We start from the raw sequence: 23,405 nt of genomic DNA, 5'->3' as shown, positions 1-23,405 counted from the left end.
AGCATTAACCTATATGTTTCACAAATCACTTACCTCACAAAAATCTTCGTTACTCGAACTACTGCAATACAGTAAGCGCCACTACTGCCAGCTAACTAAAAGATTCAAACTACGGAAGTCACTAACTACTGATAGGCACAGGTAGCAAATGAAAGATTTTAATAGGGAACAAACCATGTATTTACCTTTATAGTCATAATATATATATCAGTTCATGACACCAATTCTTACAAATTTCAAAACTTTCTCTCCCCACGTCCACCACTGCTGGCGGCTCACCTCCAACTGCGCAACGCTACGCGCTGTTAGCATCCAGCTGCCGCTGCTCAACACTACAATGGCAGACAACAATGCAAACTAAACACAGACTGCGCACAGCACAGACAGTGATTTTTCATACAGAGCGCTATGTGGCGTTACCAATAAGAAAACCTAAACAGCCTACTTACAAAACTATATCACAGACGATATATAACAAGATCACATACTTCTCAAATTCAGTCACGAGGGTTTGCTCAACTGTCTCTCCAAACCGCACGGCTCTGGTTTCTTCCTCCATCCCTAAACACACTTCCATCATCCGGTAGTACCTTGTTGCACCGTCAGATACTGCTCAGAGATTTATCTGTGTCTATCAGGTTTTGGTCGCATGTATTGTCGAAATGGACAGCGACCTCGAAGTGTGACCAACGGTTCCTCCACGATAACGCACAATCCTGAAGTGGAGGCATCCTTCAGGGTAGATTCCCTGATCTCAGAAAGTTTCATGGTTCTTGACGGCTTATCATTTGAGCTACGTACACGTCAGGCTGCAGCACTGTTACCCTCAGAATAGCATATAAGCGGTAGGGGGACATAATTTCGTCGAACACTGGTCGACCATTCTCAACACTTCAAAGTTGGCTGATACACTCCTCGAAATGGAAAAAAGAACACATTGACACCGGTGTGTCAGACCCACCATACTTGCTCCGGACACTGCGAGAGGGCTGTACAAGCAATGATCACACGCACGGCACAGCGGACACACCAGGAACCGCGGTGTTGGCCGTCGAATGGCGCTAGCTGCGCAGCATTTGTCCACCGCCACCGTCAGTGTCATCCAGTTTGCCGTGGCATACGGAGCTCCATCGCAGTCTTTAACACTGGTAGTGTATATTCATTTCTTGGGTTGTAAACACCTGCCCATATCACATCCCCCAGAAACTTTTCATTGCATGCGAATGTATGAGCACACTGTCTTTGATAATGATTCGACCTTCCTTATTGGCCCACATAAACACTTTCTCAATCAGTGGTACACGAAAGAACGATATAATACAAGATTCTTCATCACAATAACTCCTAATCGAATGCCTTGTAAGTCCCAGGTCTTTTTTCAATACATGCTTTTAGCTCCGGATCCCAGCCTGAAGAGCTGTGGCTCATATTTCATTCCAATTATGAGAGAACAATATGTCACATTCAATACGTTTAATTTACATTAAACTGATTTTCTGCTTCTTCGTAAAGGAACTTTTCTTGATCATCATTAACTTAGTGTTGTTCCGAGTTTTCAGAGATGTCTATCCCACTCTCATTATCACCAGAAAATTCAAATTCGCTAGCTGGGCTTACATAATCAGAAGACTGCTCCAACAATACCATTACAGTCCTCTCCTCCGTAGCATTTTCACTCAGTAGCGCAGATAACGTTACGAAATAATGTACGCATATAAAAATGTGGGCATCACAGGGAGGATTGTTGAACACTGGAAGGATAATAACACGATTCAACACTAGCGGACATATGGTTGTTTAAAACTTGCTAATTAACCGCACGGGCTCGCGCCGACGCTACAGGAGGAAACGTGAGCCAATATTGTAATAAAAAGCTATATGCAAATCTTTATAATTATTTTCCAGAATTGTGAAAAACAATACAAATTAGGAACAATCTAAAAATTTCATAAAAACAAAATGTTTAGCTACTAACAGACAAAATAATAAATTTCACAAACTAGTCCCAGACACCAGATGATAGTTAAAGCGTAAAAAAAAAGGATAAAGTTTCACTTGCAGTCCATTAGAGAGGTTCTCCATTCCTTCTCAACAAACTGCGTGGGTGGAGGCCAGATGTTGTTTAAATTCAAGGAAATAATATCTTAGTCAGTTGAGAAATTTATACCAAATTACTAAAAGATGGTACTGATCCCCCTATGGTTCACCAAACAGGTCAGAACACTGCTGCAGAAACAATGAGAAAAGCGTTCCAAATTTAACGGAATTCTTAAAAGGTCTCCTAAATTGGCAATGTTATACTGAAGCTCCAAATTTAACTCCAACTTGAATACGAGAATTTTTTAATAGCATCCACAACAAAACTCTTTCTCGACATCTGACAGAAAATCCAAAGAGATTCTGGTCGTTTGTAAAGTACATCATTTTCAGGACATTATCATCACTTTCACTGTGTGATAACAATGATAATAATACCGATGACACCGCCACTAAGGCGGAGTTATTAAATGTGGTTTTCCTAAATTCGTTCATTAAAGGAGACGAGGTCAGTATTCAGAATTCGAATCAAGAATAACTGCCAACATGATAAACGTAGGACTAGATACCTTCGGTGTGGCAAAGCAGCTTAAATAGCTTAACAAAAGCAAGGTTTTGATGCAAATAGCACAACATTGAATTTCCTTACAGGATACGCCAGTACTTTAACCCCATCCTTAGCATTCATATACAGCGACCTAAAGACTGGAATGTGGCACAGGTCTCTCCAAAACTCAAAAAATGACGTAGGAGTAATCCACTGAATTACAGGCCCATATTATCAACGTTGACTGGCAGTAGGTTTTTCGAACGTAAAGTGTGTTCGAACATTATGATCTATCTCGAAGATATATTGACACAAGATCAGCACGGATTCTGAAAATATCATTCTTGTGGCACAGATCTAGGTCTTCCTTTGCATGAAGTAATGAGCGCTATCGGCAAGGGATCTCAGATTGATATTGTATTTCTAGATATCCAGAATGCTTTAGACAACGCTCCTCCCAAGACATATGTTATCAAATTGCGTTCCTATGTAATATCGCATCAGTTGTGTGACTGAATTTGTAACTTTCTTCAACAAGCTTACAGTACATGGTAATCGATAGAAGACCATCGAGTAAAAGAAGAGCGTTATCTGGCGTTCACCAAGAAAGTTTTATAAGTATGCTGCTATTCCTATCCTATATAAACCATTTAGGAGACAAGCTGAGCAGCCCTCTTAGGTTGTTGGCGCATGTTGTCGTCATTGAATGTGTAGTAAAGTCTCCAAATGACCACAACCTACTGGGAAATTGAATCTAAATAATAAAAAGTGTGAAGTTATCCCATGAATACGAAAGGAAGTCCCTTTAACTTCGAGTACACGATAAATCACACAAATTTAAAGACTGTTAATTCAACTGAGGCACAAAGAATTACATTTACGAACAAATTAAATTGAAACTATCACATAGGTAATGTTACTGTCGAGACAAACCAAAGACTGTTATTTTTAAAGAACACTTAGGAGACGTAATAGTTCTACCAAAGAACATGCCTACACTACACCTGCCCGTCCTCTGCTGGAATATTTTCGTGAGGTATAGAACCCTTATCCTAATGAATTAACGAAGATCATGGAGAAAACCCAAAGAAAGGCAGCTCATTTTGTATTTTCGCGAAATTGAGGACAGAGTGTCACGGATATGACAAGCTAATTGGCGGTGGCGATTATTGAAACAAAACGTTTTTCGTTATCACGAAGGCTTTTCACAAAATTTCAGTCACCAACTTTCTCCACTGAGTGTGAAAATACTTTACTATCACCTGGCTACGTAGGCAGAAATGATAATATTAATGAAATAAGAACAATCCGACCTCGCACAGAAGAATTTAAGTGTTCATTTTTCCCATACGAGGTTAGAGAATGGAGTGGTGAAGGAAGAGTGATGATGATTCGAAGAACACTCTGCCGGGCACATAAGTGTGAACTGAACTGCATGGTAGTCATGTAGATACAGATGTTAATATTCGGGTTAATTCGATCTCTTTTTCATTTTATTTTATTTTTTATTTTCTTATTCAACATCCGTTTGACTGGTCTGTTGCGGCCAACCACGAATTCCTCTGCTGTGCCACCCTCTTCTTCTCAGAGTTGCACTTGGAACCTATGTACTCAATTATTTGATGGATGTCTTCTAATCTTTGCCGACCGTTGTGGCCGTGCGATTCTAGGAGCTTCAGTCTGGTACCGCGTGACCGCTACGGTCGCAGGTTCGAATCCTGCCTCGGGCACGGATGTGTGTGATGTCCTTAGGTTAGTTAGGTTTAAGTAGTTCTAGGGGAAGTTGAGTCCCATAGGGGAAGTTGAGTCCCATAGTGCTCAGAGCCATATGAACCATTTTTTTACTCCAATCTTTTACAGATTTTACCCTCTGCAGCTCCATCTGTGCCGTGGAAGTTCTTTCCTGATGTCTTAATAGATATCTTATCAGTCCTCCTCTTCTTGTTAGTTTTTCCATATGTTCCTATTTGTGCCAATTCCACAGAGAACTTCCTCATTCCTTACCTTATCAGTCAATCTAATTTCCAGCATCCTTCTGCCTAGGCAGTAGAATTGCTTAACTTCACCTACTTCATGATCGGCAGTTCCGATATTAAGTTTCTTTCTGTTCTCATTTCTGACGTTTATCGCTATTTACGTATTTCTTCAGTTTAGTTGGTTGGTTGATTGGGGGAATGGAACAGACAGCGAGGTCATCGGTCTATTCGGATTCAAGGAGGATTGGGTAGGTAGTCGACCACGTCCTTTCAAAGGAACCATACAGGCATTTGGCTTAATTTGGATTAAGGGAAATCACGGAAAACCTAAATGAGGATGGCCGACTCGGCTTTGAACTGTTGTTCTCCAGAATGCGAGTACAGTGTGATAACCACTGCGCCAGTTCGATCTTCGATTTAGTCTCAATCCATATTCTACAACGAATCAAACAATGAAATTACCCTTTTAATAACGTGGTACCAGAGGTATCCCACGTTGATTATCCATAGTGGTACCTAGGAACACATCACACACCATCAGCAACAGTACACGCCAAGAAAGGTGTCAATGCCAAAATTACATCTACAGTCATCCAGCACTAAGCAGCAAATATCAAAATATTCGTCTTACGTATTGATAATGTAGACATAGACAGGGAATTGTGGGTGACGGTTAGCGACTTGAAAAACATTTCCGAGACCCTGGCCGCCACCCACAACCAGGTGACGGTAATTTCTCCACCCTCTTCTTTGCTATCTCCATTTTCTTCATTCTTCTTAAGAGAATAAGAATTTGTATTCCAATTTCCTTTTCCACTTAACTCAAATTTAGAATTTTTAAAATGTTGCAATAAAAAACAAAAAGCAACAATAGCCCCCCTCCACGTGGCAGGCCCGGGCACTGGTGCGGCAGGGGCGGGAACTGGCCTGGACCAGACAGGGACCACTGTCGGATCCAGCAGCCTGTCGCTGTGGCTAAGAGGATGAAATAAATAGAAGCATAAAGACCCATCATAAGACAATCGGACGCTGGGTCAATATAGAAAAGCAGCAAGTGGAAAGGAATCTACATTCTATACACATCAGACTGTTCATGCCATTCTGCAGATCATGCAATTCTTATTCACTTTCATTGAGGATAGTTAATCTTACCACTAAAATCCTTTCGTCTTGAATTTTAATTCCACTCTTTAATATTTCTTTTTTTCCGTCATTGCTTCTTCGATGTACAGATTGAACAGTAGGGGCAAAAGGCTACAACCTGTAATGTAATAAAATAATTTTTTTTATCATTTTGTGACTATTAGTGTAATGTAATAAAATAAAATAAGAGCTGTGTCTTATATAAAAAAAGAAACACACATTACTGCAATGGCTCAGAATAATAGGGAAATAACTAATGTAGGAATATTATTAATAGTGTAATATGTTGTTTAATATAGGCCGACGTGTATAAGCACTCAGTAACTAGCTCAGTTCTCAGGGTAGTTACGTAATAGTCGATAATTAATTGTCCTTTTCTTATTTCCCAACACTACCGATGTGCTTATTATACCAGAGAATATTTTCCAAGTCTGTTCGATGAACACCACTGTAATACGTAACTTATCGTAGTTTCTTTCCGGTTCTCCAATATAAGATAGAAAGAGTAACATCTACAAATGAAATCCTATTATGGAACTGAAATCCTGTGACCAGTCCTTTTCTGCCTGGGATGTTATCTCGTTGTATAAAGAAAATCTGTAAATAAAATTGTTAAATTATTATTACCTGCATCCGGTCACGTGAGATCTGAAATAAAGTTAAATGTCCTAACAGACGGCACGTCTCGTAGATAGCTAAAAGAAAAATGTTAAAGATTTTTCCAAGATGGCGCGTAAAAATGAAAATTCTTTGTTAAGGAACATATCTACTTAAGGCAACATAGGTGTCAGGCTCACAACAGATTGACCACATACACTAATTCTTTTGACAAAATAACCGTTATATTTGTCGGTTTTAAGTACAACTTACATTTTCAGCTGCTGCAGCAAGATGAGCTTTAGACAAGAACGCCCTCTTAGGTCCGAATACAAGCAGATAAAATAAGCGATTGACAAAGGTAAGATAGTTCATGCATAGAAGCGCAAGAGTCCATGAAATAACATGTCCATTGCAGTTCTATCTCTTCTTCTTTGGCGTACTTGTCGATTATTTATAAAATTTATCGTAATATTTAGTTTACAATTTTTTTAAACCCAAGCCCACCCAGGAGAAACAGTACAATCCCTGTCTTACACCCTTTCTAATCCAAGGAATTCGTTCTTGATGTCTCACTCTTATTATTTCCTCTCGTTTCTTGTGTAGATTGTGTATTACCTGTCTTTCCCTACAGCTTACCCCTATTTCTCTCAGAATTGCGAACGAAATTTTGTACAAGCGCATTTTATCCAGCGATGACCTCCTGATTAACTATTAGCAATCTGTAAGTTTACTGGTGACAAGTCCCGAGTGTAACACTGTCTGTGAGAGACTTTGACCAGATGAATATACGAACGCGGAGTGGAAGGAAGCAGCGCTCCGCAGCTGCGGTAGTCTAGATGTATGGAATGAGATTGCGACGGAATGAGGACGGGATTCATTCCGGCCGTGCCCGCAAGTTTGGCGCGGTAAGCGGCGCTGCTTCTTCCGGCGGATGACGACGCTGCGAGGCGAACCGAGCGGAGCTGTTCCCCGGAAATCCGTCCGCCCTGGCTGAGGCGCGGGCAGGGTCTGGGAGCGGCCGGATGAGCGAGCAGCCCGTTCTGCCCGGACGGCGGCCCGCCCCCGCCGGAGCCGTGCGCCGCTGTTAAGCCACGGAGCGCACTTCTTTTCCGAACGGAGCCCCGTTTCCTGAATAACCCGGCGGGCGTCGTGCCGGCCATTACACGGCCCGTGCCGTAATCCGGCGCCGCCTAAGTGGCGCGGGCTCGCTTCTCTTCTGGCCGCCTCTTCCCGGCCGCCGTCTCATTAACATAGGGCTCTGCCGGGCTCACCGCTGCGACGGTGTCGATACTGCCCTTCTCCCTCTTTCCCGGAACAGAACAGCTACTTCTCGCGCACATTCCGTTTGAGAATAAAATTAAACACGGCGCCCACATGCATCGTAACTCGCCACAAAACTGAAACCTGTTTCACTACGAGAGCCAATTAGACGGTTTCCCTGCGTCGAATACTGACGGTATTTTTTTTGCTATTCTATTTTTTAGTGATTCCCAGGGCCTAAAGACAATGTATTCTATTCCAGAGTTTCTACAAACCAAACTCTTAACATCCAAAAGTCAACGCATGTAATAGTCTGATGAGCCAAAGAAACTGGTACTCCTGCCTAATGTGTTGTAGGGCCCCCGCCAGCACGCAAAAGTGCCGCAACACGACGTGGCATGGACTCGACTAGTGTCTGAAGCAGTTCAAAAATGGCTCTGAGCACTATCGAACTGCTGTGGTCATAAGTCCCGTAGAACTTAGAACTACTTCTACCTAACTAACCTAAAGATATCACACAGTCCATGCCCGAGGCAGGATTCGAACTTGCGGCCGTAGCGATAGCGCGGTTCCAGACTGTAGCGCCTAGAACCGCTCGGCCACTCCCGCCGGCTGTCTGAAGTAGTGCTGCACGGTATTGGCACTATCAATCGTGCAGGGCTGACCATAAATACCGTAAGAGTACGACAGCGTGGAATCTTTTCCGAACGGCACATTGCCAGGCATCCCAGATACGCTCAATAATGTTAATATCTTTGGAGCTTGGCAGACAAAGGAAGTGTTTAAACTCAAAAGAATGTTCCTGGACCCACTCTGTAGAAATACTGGACTAGCGTGGTGTCGCATTGTCCTGCAGGAGTTGCCAAAGTCCGTCGGAATGCGTATGGACATTAATAGATGCAGGTGGTCAGACAGGATGCTTACCTACGTGTCACTGTCAGAGACGTATATAGACGTGTAAGCGGTACCGTATCATTCTGACTGCACACAAGCCGGCCGGGGTGGCCGAGAGGTTCTAGGCGCTACAGTCTGGAACTGTGCGATCGCTACGGTCGCATGTTCGAATCCTGCCTCGGGCGTGGATGTGTGTGACGTTAGTTAGGTTTAAGTAATTCTAAGTTCTAGGAGACTGATGACCTCACCAGTTACGTCCCATAGTGCTCAGAGCCATTTGAACCATTTAACTGCACACGGCCTTAGTACCCTGCTGACATGCAGGATCCATGGAACCATGAGTTTCTCTCCATATCCGTACACTTTCATCCGCTCGATGCAGTTTGAAACGAGACTCGTCCGACCACGCAATATGTTTGCAGTCATCAAGAGTCTAACGTCGGTGTTGACGGCCCAGGTGAGGCGTAAAGCTTTGTGTCCATGAAGGATACACCCGTGGGCCTTTTATTCCGATAACCCATAGCGATGATGTTTGTTGGATTTTTCGCACGCTGACATTTGTTGATGGACCAGCATCAAAATTTGCAGCAATTTGCGGAAGACTTGCACTTCCGTCCCGTTGAACGATTCTCTTGAGTCGTCGGTCCCGTCCTCGCAGGATCTTTTCCGTTCGCAGCGTTGTCGGAAATATGAAGTATCTCCGGTACCCTGAAATTCGGGGCATACTCCTGAAATGGTTGGACGGCAAAATCTCCACTTCATAGGTACGCCGGAGATGTTGTGTCCAATGGAACACGACGTTCAAACTCACTGAATTCTTGAAAACCTGCCAGTGTAGCAGCAGTAACCGATCTAACAACTGCGCTAGACACTTGTTGTCTTAGCCGGCCGGGCTAGCCGAGCGGTTCTAGCCGCTTCAGTCTGGAACCGCACGACCGCTACGGTCGCAGGTTCGAATCCTGCGTCGGGCATGGATGTGTGTGATGTCTTTAGGTTAGTTAGGTTTAAGTAGCTGTAAGTTCTAGGGGACTGATGACCTCAGAAGTTAAGTCCCATAGTGCTCAGAGCCATTTGAACCATTTTTGAACTTGTCATCTTGCGTAGGCGTTGCCAACCGTAGCGCCGTGTATAGCCTGTTTACATATCTCTGTATTTCAATACGCATGCCTATACCAGTTTCGTTGGCACTTCAGTGTATCTGCGTTTGCATAAATACTGCGCCGATTGACATGTATGATGTTAGTCATTTCCTTTTCTGTGAAAGACGTTTATTTCACTACATCTTTCATCAGAGTATATCCTATAAACTAATTACGTGTTTTATCACTTTCAAACTCCATCTTTATCATTTTTAATCATCTTCTGCTCGGACCATTGCCTATAGAAACGAATCTGAGGGGTGTGTGCTTCATTTAATCCTGGCTTTACCTTTATAATCAGCAGCATGTATTTCATGAATATTCCGTGTCTTTTGTGAAATCCATTCTGTTAATTTGGTTAATTTGGCTGTGGACTGAAGTGAACTGTTTGCTCTTTCCGAACTTACAAATAGGGATCTGAACGTTGGAATACGTAGGACAATTACAGAGAGAAAATTGAAATTATAGTCCATTACCCCTAACGGTTTGCTGCAGAATCGTTCGACATGTTCTCAGTTGGAATAAATATTAGACTTTCTCGAGTCTAAGAAGCGTATGTCTACGAATCACAATAGTTTTAGAAAGGATCGTCCGTGTGAAGCTCAACTTGTCCTTTTCTCGTATGATACGCTGCGAAGTATGAATGAAGGGCAACGCAAGATTCCATGTCCGTAGATTTTCGGAAAACGTTTGGCACAGTATCCTTTGCACCAAATCATTTGTGCGGTACTATCATACTTCCCTGGTGTACTCCTGACGATACCTTGAGTCTGATGAATACCTGCCGTCGAGGACGACAAAATTTCTAGTTGATTTGATCAATGGCAACTAGCTCTAAACGGAGAAAATGTAAGGTAATGCGTATAAGAAAGAAGAACAGACCTGTAATGTTCGGATAAGGTATTTCAACGGTCCTGATTGACACAATCAATCGATTAAGTATCTGGGAGTAACGTTGGAAGCGACATGAGGTGAAACGAGCATGTGTGAACTGTGGCAGAGAAGGCCAAAGGTCGACTTCGGCCTGTTGAGAGGATTTTTAGATAAGCGTGGTTCACCTGTAAGGGAGACCGCTTATCCGCTGGTGCGACCTATTCGAATACTGCTTGCGCTTTTGGGATCCATACCAGATCTAATTGAAGGAAGACATCGAAGCAATTTAGAAGCGGGGTGCTAGATTCGTTACCAGTAGCTATGAACATCACAAGTGTTGAAACTTCCTGACAGATTAAAACTGTGTGCCCGACCGAGACTCGAACTCGGGACCTTTGCCTTTCGCGGGCAAGTGCTCTACCAACTGAGCTACCGAAGCACGACTCACGTCCGGTACTCACAGCTTTACTTCTGCCAGTATCCGTCTCCTACCTTCCAAACTTTACAGAAGCTCTTCTGCGAACCTTGCAGAACTAGCACTCCTGAAAGAAAGGATATTGCGGAGACATGGCTTAGCCACAGCCTGGGGGATGTTTCCAGAATGAGATTTTCACTCTGCAGCGGAGTGTGCGCTGATATGAAACTTCCTGACAGATTAAAACTGTGTGCCCGACCGAGACTCGAACTCGGGACCTTTGCCTTTCGCGGGCAAGTGCTCTACCAACTGAGCTACCGAAGCACGACTCACGTCCGGTACTCACAGCTTTACTTCTGCCAGTATCCGTCTCCTACCTTCCAAACTTTACAGAAGCTCTTCTGCGAACCTTGCAGAACTAGCACTCCTGAAAGAAAGGATATTGCGGAGACATTGCTTAGCCACAGCCTGGGGGATGTTTCCAGAATGAGATTTTCACTCTGCAGCGGAGTGTGCGCTGATATGAAACTTCCTGACAGATTAAAACTGTGTGCCCGACCGAGACTCGAACTCGGGACCTTTGCCTTTCGCGGGCAAGTGCTCTACCAACTGAGCTACCGAAGCACGACTCACGTCCGGTACTCACAGCTTTACTTCTGCCAGTATCCGTCTCCTACCTTCCAAACTTTACAGAAGCTCTTCTGCGAACCTTGCAGAACTAGCACTCCTGAAAGAAAGGATATTGCGGAGACATGGCTTAGCCACAGCCTGGGGGATGTTTCCAGAATGAGACTTTCACTCTGCAGCGGAGTGTGCGCTGATATGAAACTTCCTGACAGATTAAAACTGTGTGCCCGACCGAGACTCGAACTCGGGACCTTTGCCTTTCGCGGGCAAGTGCTCTACCAACTGAGCTACCGAAGCACGACTCACGTCCGGTACTCACAGCTTTACTTCTGCCAGTATCCGTCTCCTACCTTCCAAACTTTACAGAAGCTCTTCTGCGAACCTTGCAGAACTAGCACTCCTGAAAGAAAGGATATTGCGGAGACATTGCTTAGCCACAGCCTGGGGGATGTTTCCAGAATGAGATTTTCACTCTGCAGCGGAGTGTGCGCTGATATGAAACTTCCTGACAGATTAAAACTGTGTGCCCGACCGAGACTCGAACTCGGGACCTTTGCCTTTCGCGGGCAAGTGCTCTACCAACTGAGCTACCGAAGCACGACTCACGTCCGGTACTCACAGCTTTACTTCTGCCAGTATCCGTCTCCTACCTTCCAAACTTTACAGAAGCTCTTCTGCGAACCTTGCAGAACTAGCACTCCTGAAAGAAAGGATATTGCGGAGACATTGCTTAGCCACAGCCTGGGGGATGTTTCCAGAATGAGATTTTCACTCTGCAGCGGAGTGTGCGCTGATATGAAACTTCCTGACAGATTAAAACTGTGTGCCCGACCGAGACTCGAACTCGGGACCTTTGCCTTTCGCGGGCAAGTGCTCTACCAACTGAGCTACCGAAGCACGACTCACGTCCGGTACTCACAGCTTTACTTCAGCCAGTATCCGTCTCCTACCTTCCAAACTTTACAGAAGCTCTTCTGCGAACCTTGCAGAACTAGCACTCCTGAAAGAAAGGATATTGCGGAGACATGGCTTAGCCACAGCCTGGGGGATGTTTCCAGAATGAGATTTTCACTCTGCAGCGGAGTGTGCGCTGATATGAAACTTCCTGACAGATTAAAACTGTGTGCCCGACCGAGACTCGAACTCGGGACCTTTGCCTTTCGCGGGCAAGTGCTCTACCAGTGCTAAGCCATGTCTCCGCAATATCCTTTCTTTCAGGAGTGCTAGTTCTGCAAGGTTCGCAGAAGAGCTTCTGTAAAGTTTGGAAGGTAGGAGACGGATACTGGCAGAAGTAAAGCTGTGAGTACCGGACGTGAGTCGTGCTTCGGTAGCTCAGTTGGTAGAGCACTTGCCCGCGAAAGGCAAAGGTCCCGAGTTCGAGTCTCGGTCGGGCACACAGTTTTAATCTGTCAGGAAGTTTCATATCAGCGCACACTCCGCTGCAGAGTGAAAATCTCATTCTGGATCACAAGTGTTATACAGATGGTTTGGAAGCTTAAATGGGAATCCCTGGAAGGAAGGCGATGTTCATTTGGAGAAAATTTGAGAAAATTTAGAGGACCGCCATTTGTGCCTGATTTCCAAACTATTCTACTGCACCCAATATCCAATATCCACTGCGTATAGGGACCACGAAGACAAGATACAAGAAATTAGGGATCATACGGAGGCATATAAACAGTCGTTTTTCCCTCGCTTTTGCGAGTGGAACAGAAAAGGAAGTGGCTACTAATGGTACACGGTACCCCTCCGCCACGCCCAGCACGGTGGCTTGCGGAGTATATATGTAGATGTAGATGTAGAAGGAAAAGGAGAAAAATGGTGGCCGAAGGCCCCAGCCTTCTGTGTGGAACTATCTTAGGCTCCTAATTCGTGGGGGAGTGTTCCATTCGTTGCTGGAAGTTCGCGGTAGAAGCCTGAAGACTTTTCGAGACAATCTGTCAGTTAAAACGGGCGAACAAGGGGTCCGTTGCGCACGCTTTTTGACGCGAGCCTATTGGGCCGTCGTATTGCGCTCGGAAGCTAGGCCCTTGATTGGCTAGTTTGTACACCTGAAAAGTACGTACTCCAGGGGGTGTTGAGAAGCGAATCGGCGTCGGTTGAAGACGGGAAGAGCTGCAGTTTGGGCGTGATGGAGATTCTGCTGGCCAGTGGGAACACCCTGTGCAGCTGTTCCACGTGGCAATGATGGTGAGACCTAATGCCTCTTCTTGCTGCCGTACTGTAGTTAGGTCAGAAATCAGAGCTTTGTACCAATATCTTTCCGAATTACTGAATGTTTTTCCAAGGGCGTCGTAAGCTAAATTCTGTACACCACCCTGTTTTAGGATGAACAGTACGTTCGTTCTCTTCTTTCAATAACTGTAACTGCCATTCGTTTTTCTCTCTCTCTGCTCTGCTCTTGTCCTGCGCAAATCGGTGAACATTCCCTCTTCTTCTCTGCCCTCAGAAATACGTAATTCGCTTGCAGCACGTTGGATCGCGGTCACGCTTATAAAATTCATTCCCTTGTTTCAACCCCCCCCCCCCCCCCCGCCTTTCTCCGTGCTGATCATGTTTGTTAAGTTATGGTCAGTTCTTCATTTCATAAGGGGTAGCAGCATGTAAGAACATTGCTTGTTACGTAGTTCAAATTTCCCTCATGTAAAAGGAAATGTTAATAAATCCAAAGGTTTGAATTCACTCTCTTACTTTAACCTTCCCAGATCATTTTCAGATGTATCAGGCAGTAGATAAAGAAATATACTAGGTACAGCTAAATATTGTGCTTGTCTCCAGTAAGATCATACTGTACTGTACTACTTTAATTACGGGGATGTAGCCATTGTACGTATGGGGTATGACACCACCATCAGTGGATGGGTTAAACGAGCAACGGAAATCATATATTAACGGTATTATGTGACATTTATGGCTATTTTCAACCAGAAATACTAGTTTATGATCAGATTACTCCATTTCAGCAAACATAAAAAACACAGCAGGCACCTTATATGTGTTCTACTCGGAAATGGAGCGAAGCGGAAACGACTGTCTGTATGCTACGACCCCAGCCTAATTTATCTTCTCTAGCATTTGCGGTACTTACTTGAGATTTATATTGTTGGCAGTAGGATCGTTCTGTAGTCAGCTGCAAGTGGCAGTTGTATAAACTTTCTGTGATAGTGTTTCGCGAGAAGAGTGCCTTCTCCTCTCCAGCGATTCCAGTTTTACTTCAAGGAGCTTTCTCGTGATACTCTCGAGTTGACTGAACCTACCGATAATTAATGTAGCAGCATGGCCCTGAATTTGTCCGATGTTTTGGATTAATCCGATAAATTCAGGGTACCACAAATCAAACAATACTTAGGAATGAGTTCCGTAAGTTCTCTGTACACTGTTTTCTTTATAGACGTACTACACTTTCCTAGATTCCTCTCAATGAACTGAAGTCAACCATTCAGCCTTTCCACCACATATCTCACCTGGTCGTTTCATTTCGTCTCATTTTGCAACATTACGCCAACATTTTTAACAGACATATCCGAACTCTAAAGGATTATGGTCCCAACTCATTTGTGTTATCTTACGTTTTTCTACAGTTAGAACACCCTACCGTTCTTCAAACAAAATGTAAAATTTATCCGCCTTGTCACATAGCCACAGACTACAGTCTGGTATGCTACATCACCAGCAGGGGCCCCCGTGTATTTAGCTCATTTTCGGTCAGACCGTTTATGTAGTCTACATGACAACAACAAAGGTCCTATCGCATTTCCCTGGGGCACTCTTGAGGATACAATCGTCCCTGATCAACATTCGGCATGGGACCTTGGTTAACAGTGTGCAATACGGCACTGTGTAAAACGCTTTCCGGAAATTTCAAGCCCTTTTGAAATTCTAAATTCCCTAATATGCCGAGGACTAATCATATAAAACAATCCGAAGTGCTGCTCATCTGTTTTGAATCATATTTAACAAACAGAATGTATACATTTGTGCTGAGTAGCTTAAAACATGTTGGATGGATAAAGAATTTTAGTGACGAGGGAGAAATCGTAAAGGAAGTCCCGCAGGGTCGACTCTTGATTCCATTCCTACTCCTTATATAAGAGAATGTCGGAAGATACGGTAGAGTGCTACAAACTTTGGGGTGTACATATTTATGGAAACTTGAATTGGAATAAATATATTACTGAGCTTCTCAAACAATTAATTTCAGATTCTTACGCTCTTCGTATAATTGCTAGTCTTGGAAATATAAGAATTGATCTCTTGTCCTATTTTGAATTTTTGACAATGTCTTACGGAATAATTTTATGGGTAACTCGCAACTTACATAGAAAGTACTCATTGCACGAAAGCGAGTGGTAAGGTTAATGTGTGGTGTTCACCTGCGGTCGTCATGTATGTGCTTTCACGAAATGGGTATTTTAGCTGTAAAGTCACAATACATTCATCTCTTCGTCATTAATAACCCATCACAATTTGAGAAACCTAGTAATATCCATACCTACAACACTACAGGAAATTATGACGCTTCTTTTTCAGTGGTTCAGAAAGGCGTTTCAGTAACAAAAATTTCTGACCATTTCCCGAATACCATAAAACGTCTGACAAGTAGCAAAGCACGTTTAAATCATACCTAAAATCATTTCTTGCTGTGTCCGCTGAAGAGTGCTTTTGGGTGTCTGCGTGGTCTTATGTGTGTGTGTGTGTGTGTGTGTGGTTTTATGTGTCCTCACCCTAGTACCTCTGTAGACGTTCTTATTAATTTTAACATAAATCAGTTGTGGGGCACGAGATGAATAAGATTATACAAAACTAGATTTGAATCCATTTTACTGTAAACATTTCGTGGGCCATGCAGCTGGACAATTAAGTCACGTATGGGGTGACATCAAGATCAAGATCTTTCAAGACGTGCCTGCTTCTCTATCTCAAGTCTTCTTGAGTTGTGATGAAATTCATGAGGTTTTGAAACCTGGCCTGCAGTGGTCGTCAGTGGAAGTAGAATTTAGCAGAAATACATCTCACTCCAAATTCCGACGCACCTTTTTGCCATGGCGGTTACTCTTTAGCAGGATTAAAAGATCCAGATCCTTTCACGAAATTTTTTCTTGTTTTTAACAATTCTTCTTACTGCTCACTTATGTGCTATACATCGGTATGTTTCCGAAAGTCTATCTTTTTTTTTAATCCATATGTTCTTGGTGCGAAAAATGTGGTTCCGGTCTACACAAACAAAATTGAGCATAGTTTCAAGTCCATTAACTGACACCGAAGCAGTGCCCCGGGGAATATATTTTCTTACCTAATTTGACATGATGGATTTAGTGGTGTTATAAACTTGTATGTTTCTACGGTCTTTTTATGGTGTCTTAGACCCAACTGCTCTCACCACGCGACACTGTGGCGCCAGCTCCACAGTCAAATACAAAACGATTTGCGGTTACGTTTCTTCTAGATTTAAAAGAACTGTCGCATTCAGTAACTTGTGCTTCTCCAGTCGCTTCTGTTATCATTGTAGAAGAGTTAGATGGTTTCATTTCAAGCAATATCCCCTTCCAGCAATAAATTGTACTTACCACAGTTCGTACTTGGCCGACAACACTTTTCAACTCTTCTCGAACAAGAAATACGTTTGAAATCATTCTTTATGTGCTTCCAGCTATGTCTCTCGTTATCAACTTCATCTCACTGAGAGTACAGCTCTCCCTCAGTTGCACAACATTTTGTTGTAAGATCAAGACGCAGCATTTACAGATCCTTGTCACTACGAAATCGTCTGTAATCTGCAACGCATTGAGACCTTGGGTAGACCGAGAAGAGTTACACATACTCTTGGAAAATCTGTTAGAGTTTGCACAGTCTCTTTACTTCTGGGTGCGGCATGGAACCTTAGTTCAAGCTTCCTGTAAGAAAACATCATTTTCTAACGCGTCTGCCAAATCCCCTAATAAAAACGATGTTTGTAGAATATCGTTTTTAGTCACGCATTTTAAAACAAGGTATAAAACCAACAAAGGGAGAATCATGTAGCTTGCCTCGCACTTAAAATTCGCGAATGTGCTTGCTTCTTAGAACATCCGCTTGGAGTCATTTTGGTTTCAGTCTCCAAAGCGACTACGTTGTTTGCAGTGCGAATAGATCTCAGCTTCAGCCTGTCCTTCTTACGGTCATTACTATCTGTTAATCTTTGCTTATAGGCCTTACGATCTCCGTCCTTCAACGTAATAAACAGTGTGTTCCCTGTTACTCATATTTCTTTTGTATTTTCCCTGCCATTACCTCGTTTTGTGTCAGACTTGGTTTGGCGATTAAAATTTTTGAGGGGGGCTGGGACTTGAACCAAGTGGTGATCTTTCATGAAAAATGCTGTCACAGACTGAGCTATCCAGCTACGTGAAACGGTCTGCTCTTATCGCGTCCATTCAGCTGGTACGGGAGAAATGCGCGTGGCATTCGTCGGGTGGACCTGCTGCGTGAGACCATCTCATTACGTGTCGGTTGGCCTATCTAAGCTTCGGCTGAGAGGTAACGAGAGAAAGATGCCCACAGATACGACAATTACAGCTATACCACAACCGGGTAATCATGAGGATAAACACTCAACTTAAATATGTAATCACATAAAATAACATTTTTTTATTGTAACAGTGATAAAGTTTTAATATCACATCATTACATAAGATCTCATGTCTAGTAGCTTGCTGGTCACAAAACAGTGAGGTGTCGGTTGAGCAAATACACTCCTGGAAATTGAAATAAGAACACCGTGAATTCATTGTCCCAGGAAGAGGAAACTTTATTGACACATTCCTGGGGTCAGATACATCACATGATCACACTGACAGAACCACAGGCACATAGACACAGGCAACAGAGCATGCACAATGTCGGCACTACTACAGTGTATATCCACCTTTCGCAGCAATGCAGGCTGCTATTCTCCCATGGAGACGATCGTAGAGATGCTGGATGTAGTCCTGTGGAACGGCTTGCCATGCCATTTCCACCTGGCGCCTCAGTTGGACCAGCGTTCGTGCTGGACGTGCAGACCGCGTGAGACGACGCTTCATCCAGTCCCAAACATGCTCAATGGGGGAGATCTTGCTGGCCAGGGTAGTTGACTTACACCTTCTAGAGCACGTAGGGTGGCACGGGATACATGCGGACGTGAATTGTCCTGTTGGAACAGCAAGTTCCCTTGCCGGTCTAGAAATGGTAGAACGATGGGTTCGATGACGGTTTGGATGTACCGTGCACTATTCAGTGTCCCCTCGACGATCACCAGAGGTGTACGGCCAGTGTAGGAGATCGCTCCCCACTCCATGATGCCGCGTGTTGGCCCTGTGTGCCTCGGTCGTATGCAGTCCTGATTGTGGCGCTTACCTGCACGGCGCCAAACACGCATACGACCATCATTGGCACCAATGCAGAAGCGACTCTCATCGCTGAAGACGACACGTCTCCATTCGTCCCTCCATTCACGCCTGTCGCGACACCACTGGAGGCGGGCTGCACGATGTTGGGGCGTGAGCGGAAGACGGCCTAACGGTGTGCGGGACCGTAGCCCAGCTTCATGGAGATGGTTGCGAATGGTCCTCGCCGATACCCCAGGAGCAACAGTGTCCCTAATTTGCTGGGAAGTGGCGGTGCGGTCCCCTGCGGCACTGCGTAGGATCCTACGGTCTTGGCGTGCATCCGTGCGTCGCTGCGGTCCGGTCCCAGGTCGACGGGCACGTGCACCTTCCGCCGACCACTGGCGACAACATCGATGTACTGTGGAGTCCTCACGCCCCACGTGTTGAGCAATTCGGCGGTACGTCCACCCGGCCTCCCGCATGCCCACTATACGCCCTCGCTCAAAGTCCGTCAACTGCACATACGGTTCACGTCCACGCTGTCGCGGCATGCTACCAGTGTTAAAGACTGCGATGGAGCTCCGTATGCCACGGCAAACTGGCTGACACTGACGGCGGCGGTGCACAAATGCTGCGCAGGTAGCGCCATTCGACGGCCAACACCGCGGTTCCTGGTGTGTCCGCTGTGCCGTGCGTGTGATCATTGCTTGTACAGCCCTCTCGCAGTGTCCGGAGCAAATATGGTGGGTCTGACACACCAGTGTCAATGTGTTCTTTTTTCCATTTCCAGGAGTGTAGCATACCCCTGAGATGCTATGGATTCTAACACCAGCGACAAGACATAGACCGTTCCCCATGAGATCACGCGAATTAAAACAAAGTAAAGTCACGCAACGAATTAGTACGCGTGGCCCAATTAAGCATGAAATAATGAGTACCCAACTCACACGGACATATTGATAATGGGATTCATCAAACTAAAAAAGGAAACAAAGGGCTCAATCTGTTTTACCACCAATAGACATCAAAAACGTTTTATCAACGGAACAAGAATGCAACCAATCATTAAGTAGGCAGGAGACCAAAGTAACGTACCATATCCTTACGTAGGAGAGTGGATACATGATAGAATGATATAATTGCGGGTATGGTTACGTAAAAAGTTAATGAGTTAAAGAAAAGGTCCCGGAAAAGAGTACTCTTTCGTAAGTTGCAGCTAGAAGGCTGGGAGAATTAGACCAGTGAAACTAAACCCTGATGCAAATTAAATGACTTCGCTTTCACCTCGTTTCGGTGGATGCCACTAACTGCCTTGCTTACCACTCTTAAGATGTACGAGAGCTAAAAACGGCTGAGAACTCGAAGTTCAGCATCGGAATTGGAGTTATGCTATCAGTCAGAGACATATCCACAGCCCTAAGACGAAACATACTGCCTCAAGTCGTGGAGTAAGTATCTTCTACGCAATCCTTACGGGAAGTGCTCCTTTCGTCGCCCTAAGGAGAAGTGTCTCCAGATTCTCCTCAAAAAAACTTAGCTCGTTTCGCCAGCGTTGGATTCTAGATGGACAATTGCAACAGACCTTGAGAGTTCTGATGAATGTTAATTTAATAAACACCAAATAAAATCCCTACTGTTACTAATTTGGACGTGTTTACCAATGAAGTATATTTCTGCCTTGTCATGAGAAAAAACGCAGGAAGTCTCTCCCACCAAAAAGCAGATTTGTACTTAAGTCCATTGCGAAGGTGTCCACGTATACCCCTGTGGGAACCGTTCCATGTCACCAAAATAATTTCTGTAAGTCATTTCGAGAAGTCGTTACTAATATTTGAACAATTTCAGATTGCCTCCTCTGGACATAACGGCTGGTCCCATGCTTGGGACCATGTGTTTTCAACTGTCTTTTAGATTTTTACGTCTGTTGAAAGTTATCCGTTTCACTTTGCACACAATGAATCCTTACGACGGACTCGTCGCGCCCGGTAGTTGCTTCTACTATGCTCGGCAGCCAGACCGCTATCCCGTGGGTTCCACCTGCTCGAGACTCTGTCTTTCCGCAGAAACATCTTTACAACGCGTGTGGTTCCCACTGGCGACTCTTCGTTTCACCACACAGGTAAAGGCCCCAAGGCTGACATAATTACCGGGCTTTTTCAACGCACCAAAAGGAAATGACAGAGTTACATTAGATTTGCAATCATTAGCATTCCAGTTTTCAAACAGCATTAGTGATTTGACATGATGCACTAGTTTGATATGCATATTGGATTAATGAACAGACTATTTAATAACGCTGCAACGTAAAAATACGTCTCGTAGTAAGTCAATGCGCAGACATCTCACAAATTGTAGAGGATACAAAAATGTGGCTCAGGATAGGTGGCAGAAACAAGTTCGAACACTGCTATAGCGTATCACTCCGCACAAATGATAAATTTTCAATCGACCACATCTGCATTATAAATCTCAACTAAAAGTAGCTGTTTCCACTTCTAGAGCTGTACCGCGTGTGTGCTGGAGGTTAGATACAAAATCATGGGCAGATGGATTGTTCTGCAAATAAAGCGCTAGTCACTTGCACAGTGGCTATCCACCATGGTGCCTACTTTATCTACCACGTTTTAGTATTATTGTTTTCCTGTGTCGTCTGCTCTCACCTCAAGCTACTATTTATCTTTTACCAAGTTTGATTGTAATTGTTGGTGTGTTACTACAATGACCTCTTTTCTGTGACCAGCTGAGACAGTATATGCCGTGAAACCTTTTTTCAGCCACTCCTTGGGTTCACCGTTAGGTGCCTTGCTCGTGGAAACCCATTTGCTCATTCTGGGTGGTGATACGCCAGAGTTTGATTGCCCATCGAAGAAACGCCAAAGTACAGATTCCAATGACTTAGAACTTATTATTTACTTTTTAGTAATAATGCAGATGGATCGTGCGGTGACGGCAGGCAGAAATGAGACTCTGAAGACTGCTGTATCCTAGCATTGCTCTCGAAATGCAAGGTTCTGGATTTATGTCCTGGGCAGATACACAGCTGAAATCTGTTGAAAGTTTGAAAGCACATGCACTCTGCCTTATTCTCGAGTTCTTTATAATGGTGTGAATCGACATATTTTGTACGTAGCGAATAAATTCGACGAGATAGAGGAAGATTGGCAGATAAATGCCTGAAATATAGCAGAACCAGTTAAGCAGTTCTTTGATCCAAGTTGCTGACACGAATAATAAACAGAAGTACGGAAAAAGAAAGTGAGTAGCTATCAGAAGGCTCTCAATTTGTCTTTTGGAAAGATAAATATCCAAGAGAGACATTTATGACATTCTGCTTGATAAGAGAAAACTTACGAAAAGCCTTCTTCGTAAGAAAAATCATCTTCATAAGTTTTATCAGTCGAGCAGTAAAAGTAATGTACAATAAGCTATAGAGAAAAATGGGTAATAAACAATACGTACATCGACTGAGAGGGAATCATACGACAGAAAGAGTAACAGGGAAGCGACCAGATAAAAGAAGCATTCTCCTTTCTACTTCAATTTTCTACCAGAACACTGAAGAAGCACAGTAGGAAATATAAATTAAATTCGTTCAAATAGATCTAAGCGCTATGGGAATTAGCATCTGAGGTCTTCAGTTCCCTAGACTTATAATTACTTAAACCTAACTAACCTAAGGACGTCACACACATCCATGCCCGAGGCAGGATTCGAAACTGCGACCGTAACAGCACGGTGGGTCCGGACTGAAGCGCGTAGAACGTTTCGGCCACAGCGGCCGGCAAGCTATTAGCTTTAGAAATAAGACATAATTTCAGAATGAAAGGATACAGGTGCTAAGACAGGCTGATGACATTGCTATTGCCAGTAAAAGTAAGAAAGAATTAGGGGACCCTTTAGTCTGAATGAAAAATCAAATGAGCACAGGATACGAAGTGACAGCAATAAAAAAAGACGACAATAGTGATGAGAATCAGATATAAGATTAGTAATTAACGTACTATTGAAAATAGGAACCATGTAATGGAATGGATTCTATCCTCGAAAGTAAAATAACGCAGAGGATGAAAGAATCGTACTAGCACAAAAAAGAACTGCATTCGTCACTATACAAAGATGATGAAGTTGATGTGGGCCTCTCAACTGCGCGGTTATCAGTGGCCGTACAATTTCCCAACCTTTGCTCAGCCCAATTTCGCTACTTTCCTGGATGATGATGAAATGATGAGGACAACACAAACACCCAGTCATCTCGAGGCAGGTGAAAATCCCTGAGCCCGCCGGGAATCGAACACGGGACCCCGTGCTCGGGAAGCGAGAACGCAACGTCACTAATAAAGGTATACTATCAGACGCCTTAGTCTGATGAAGAAACATGTATGAATGTACATTTGGAGCAATGCTCTGGAAGAAAATAGAAATGAAGAGGTCCTCGAATTCAACATCCTCATTTATGTGATGGACACATTAAAATCTCACTCTTCTCCTACGTTTTTCTCCCTCTGAAGCTTCCTCTAGCATCATATTGTCCTCAGAAATTTCCTGCCA

General features: G+C 43.9%; 7 non-coding genes across 7 annotated transcripts; 1 reads left to right on the top strand and 6 right to left on the bottom strand.

The window, feature by feature from the left end:
- Nucleotides 1-10,834: 10,834 nt before the first annotated feature.
- On the bottom strand, nucleotides 10,835-10,909 carry Trnas-cga (transfer RNA serine (anticodon CGA)). The gene has a single exon. It is a non-coding gene; the product is annotated as a tRNA-Ser (tRNA).
- A 225-nt stretch (nucleotides 10,910-11,134) lies between these two features.
- Trnas-cga (transfer RNA serine (anticodon CGA)) lies at nucleotides 11,135-11,209 on the bottom strand. The gene has a single exon. It is a non-coding gene; the product is annotated as a tRNA-Ser (tRNA).
- A 225-nt stretch (nucleotides 11,210-11,434) lies between these two features.
- On the bottom strand, nucleotides 11,435-11,509 carry Trnas-cga (transfer RNA serine (anticodon CGA)). Its single transcript has one exon. It is a non-coding gene; the product is annotated as a tRNA-Ser (tRNA).
- Nucleotides 11,510-11,734: 225 nt separating this feature from the next.
- Trnas-cga (transfer RNA serine (anticodon CGA)) lies at nucleotides 11,735-11,809 on the bottom strand. The gene has a single exon. It is a non-coding gene; the product is annotated as a tRNA-Ser (tRNA).
- A 225-nt stretch (nucleotides 11,810-12,034) lies between these two features.
- Nucleotides 12,035-12,109, bottom strand: Trnas-cga (transfer RNA serine (anticodon CGA)). The gene has a single exon. It is a non-coding gene; the product is annotated as a tRNA-Ser (tRNA).
- Nucleotides 12,110-12,334: 225 nt separating this feature from the next.
- Trnas-cga (transfer RNA serine (anticodon CGA)) lies at nucleotides 12,335-12,409 on the bottom strand. Its single transcript has one exon. It is a non-coding gene; the product is annotated as a tRNA-Ser (tRNA).
- A 422-nt stretch (nucleotides 12,410-12,831) lies between these two features.
- Nucleotides 12,832-12,906, top strand: Trnas-cga (transfer RNA serine (anticodon CGA)). Its single transcript has one exon. It is a non-coding gene; the product is annotated as a tRNA-Ser (tRNA).
- The last annotated feature ends 10,499 nt before the right edge of the window (nucleotides 12,907-23,405 follow it).

This window comes from Schistocerca gregaria, chromosome 4, assembly GCF_023897955.1.
Source record: "Schistocerca gregaria isolate iqSchGreg1 chromosome 4, iqSchGreg1.2, whole genome shotgun sequence".
Classification (NCBI taxonomy): Eukaryota; Metazoa; Arthropoda; class Insecta; order Orthoptera; family Acrididae; genus Schistocerca; species Schistocerca gregaria.
This window is presented reverse-complemented; position numbering and strand designations above follow the sequence as displayed.